The sequence below is a fragment of the Octopus bimaculoides genome, chromosome 1 (assembly GCF_001194135.2).
Source record: "Octopus bimaculoides isolate UCB-OBI-ISO-001 chromosome 1, ASM119413v2, whole genome shotgun sequence".
NCBI classification, from domain to species: domain Eukaryota; kingdom Metazoa; phylum Mollusca; class Cephalopoda; order Octopoda; family Octopodidae; genus Octopus; species Octopus bimaculoides.
The window spans coordinates 175,284,716-175,288,519 of NC_068981.1; positions in this window are offsets into that span (position 1 = coordinate 175,284,716).

Sequence of the window (3,804 nt, forward strand, 5' to 3'; positions counted from 1 at the left end):
AGGGAAGAGAGAGAGTGGTAGAGGGAGAAAGAGAGGGAGGAAGTAGAAGAATAGGTGAGCAACGAGAGGAAAAGAGAAAGAGAGGAAATACGAGGGGGAAAAGGAGATACGTAGTAGTAACAGAGGAAGAACAAGAGGGGTAAGGCGGGATACGTAGTAGTACAGAGGAAGAACGAGGGGGGGGGGAGAAAGGAAAGAGAAAGAGAAAGAGATAGAGTAGCGTCGGAGGATAAGTTTACGAAAACTACTTACAATTTTTGTGAGACGCTGCGTTCAATCATGTATGCAATTTACATATGTATACATATACATGTAGGATTGTATATATGTATGATTTTCTTTGGGATATATTATCAGGCCTTTGCAGAATTCAAACCAGTTAGTAACAACAGGATCAGGCATTCTTTGTTTAGAGTAAGGTAATTCTAAGGATTTGTGTGTGTGTATGTCCGTGCGTGTGTATATGTGTGTGTATGTTGTGTATGTTGTGTATGTGTGTGTATGGGTGTATACTTGTACCTGTATAATAGACGTGCACTTCCCTCTTGTACACGAATCTTAGTTTTTCATTACCCTTTATGTATATGTGAGTATGACAGCTGCACGTATGATGGGGCCTATGTTTATTTCACCAAACTCGAAAGGAGTAACTTTGAATATTCAACACATTTGCCCCATCCTATTACTCGATTGGATTTGGAATACACGGGTCAGCTTTTTTTTTTTTACTTTTTCGTGTATTTACTATTTCTTGTATGTATGTATGCATGTATGTATGTATGCATGTATGTATGTATGTATTATGTATGTATGTATGTATTATGTATGTATGTATGAATGATGTATGTATGTATGTATGTCATTATTCAGTTTTATTTCAAGATTTGTTGCCATTAGAAAAGAGCTGGTTTCTAACCTAGAGCCAATGATCCTTCATTGGAATTTCAACATCAGTAGGGTATTTTTGTATGCATGTATGTATGTATGTATGTATGTATTTATGTATGCATGTATACGTCCACATTCGCCTGTTCTGTGTTATATATGTATTCTCAAGTACATACTTGCATATCTAGATATGTTGATATATATTTAAATGATAAACTTCTGGAAAGTTTCACAGATTTTTACAGTTCCAGTAATGAATTGGATTTGTTAGTCTTCGAATCAACTTTCTCCTTTCTAGTTTTCAGAAACCTAATTTCTCAAGATTGGTATTTAGGCAGTGCGTTACATATTCCAATGCCCCAATAATTTCAACTATGTATGTATGTATGTATGATTCTCTTCTGCTTTTAATTATTAAATTTCTTCCTGTGAGGCAAGAGCTGGTTTCTAATACAGATACAAGACCCCATCATTAGAACATAGATGACAAAATAATGCCACATTTTCAACCCGAGAAAAGTTTTGCATATATTTACTATTCCACTTACAGTTTGTATTTGTAATGTAGGAGTTGTTTCATTTCTTTTTCTGAAAATTCAAGTTTACTCACAAAATCCAGTGCAACAATTATTTGCAATCTGAGTATAGAAACTGGATAGTTCCAAACAGTTGTCTATAGTTATCTTTTTCTCTTTGATTTTCGAAGAACAACTGGCCTCTATGACGGTACATAAGAGGTGGTACCAGAAGGTCCCTGCTCTACTTATGTTTGATAAAAAAATTACTTATTTACCTAAGTTTTAGCATCATCTGCTTCAAAATAGTCGTTTTGTGCAGCAATACACCAATCCCAACCTTTCTGCCGCTTTTGGAATGCGGCCTAGAAGTCGTTTTCCGTAATCGAGTCGAGGATCTTCTGCGATTCGTTCTGGATCTCGATAATGGTGGAAAAACGGTGATCTATGAGCTGCGTTTTCATCTTGGGGAAATGTTGGAAGTCTGCAGGTGCTAGATCTGGGGAGTAGGGTGAATGCGGAAGCGATACCATGTTGTCTTTGGCGAGAAGCTCACTATTGAGGAGAGTTCTCTGAAGAATTCAATTCTTCACGCTCCACAGATTCGGTAGCTTTCGCTGAATGTCTTTCCACAGACGTTTCAAAATGTCACAGGAGAACTTTCCATTGATGACCTGGTTCTGGGGATCGAATTCTCGATGTACAATACCACATTTCCAAGGGTGACGCTCGTGGCGGGTTTTCCAGATCTGTTATCGTCTTTCCATTTTCTTTCTAGTGTCATATCTATTATCACAATATTCCATGTGTCCTCTGCGTTATCCTAGGGAACCAGAATAAAATTTGAGGGAGATTTCGTTGCTATCACTAGCATGGTAAATGACGAATTAGATACTTCCTTATTTTATGCTGGTATCCACAGCGTGTTCAGACTTGATGAACTCGGTTAGATGACCTAATTTTAGTATTGGTATTGTGATTATGATGTTAGTAATAATGACAACTCTTTCGTATGATGTCTTAATTTCATCTTCTCTAGATCGATTGGGTGACATTATACTTTTGGAATGGTGTTGTATCGTGTTTCGAAGAGGGATTATAGGTGTATCCGCTTCTTTCTCATGTTTTCTATTTCTTTTTCAGAAAGATTGTGCATATAGTGACAGCAACCGTGATATTTACACTATTTTGCAGCAACAACCTCGGCTCATATCACATCCAGAAGGGGGGGGAGCCTAATCGCTTTATTGTATTTTATTTACTTCTCTATAACTCTACTAATGTGGTTGAGATTCAGTATTCTTTGTAGTTTATTCCAGTTTGTTCTTTAGACACCTGGGTCACCAACAAATCTGTTGTTGTTTCTGTCACTTTGAGAGATGCGGATAATCTAATTATATCCGACTATTACTTTTGCTTAGTTCACAAGCGTGTTGCGTATGTTCATGTCTGAATATTAGTGTGTGTGTGTATGTAGATACGCATGTGTGTGTGTGTGTGTGTGTGTGTGTGTGTGTGTGTGTGTGTGTGGTACGTTTACTTTCAGAGTATGATGGTTGGAGTTTGGGATGTGAATTTATGTATCACTTTAAATTTGATGTTTTTTTTTGGGGGGGGGGGAATTTTATATCTAAATTTGAGTATTTGTGCAGATGCGTCTAGAGATTTATGGGAAAATATAAATGCGATAGAATTTATATAGCAAGCTGTGAATGTGCTTTATAAAGGTATGAGAAAGTCATATAGGAATACGTTAAATGCAATGGGTGGGAGAGCGAAATGTTATGGTCCTTATTTGGGAAATAAAATACGGTGCATGTTTTGTCATTTTATAATGCATAGTTATGGCGACATAGCAAAAACTTTACTGTAAAATTGTTTTTATTTGTTCACATTAGTTGTTGTTATTGTTGTGTAGCTCCAACCCACTTTTGACCCAAATTATCACAGCCGTGACCATTCGAGTTTTTTTTTCTTCCCCAATATACAGGGCATCCTGATCGCATTATCCAGTGTGCCTTTACCTAAAACAATAGTTTGAAATTTGGTTGCTATTTCTAGCTGGTTGAATGATCATACAGTGGTTCTCACAATGATATTTAGTATCATTCCTTACTTTCTCATTTCACAAAAATCTGCTGTGATATTTTGCCTTCTGTTCCGCTGGGAGCAATCAAATAAACACGATAATTGCTATAATACACTTCATTCAATCGTCTATAAATGATTCCTTGTATCTCTTATAAATTGTTCTTGCAGTAGTAGTAGTAGTAGTAGTAGTAGTAGTAGTAGTAGTAGTAGTAGTAGTAGTAGTAACGGTGGTGGTGGTGGTGGTGGTAGTAGTAGTAGTAGTAGTAGTAGTAGTAGTAGTAGTAACGGTGGTGGTGGTGGTGGTAGTAAT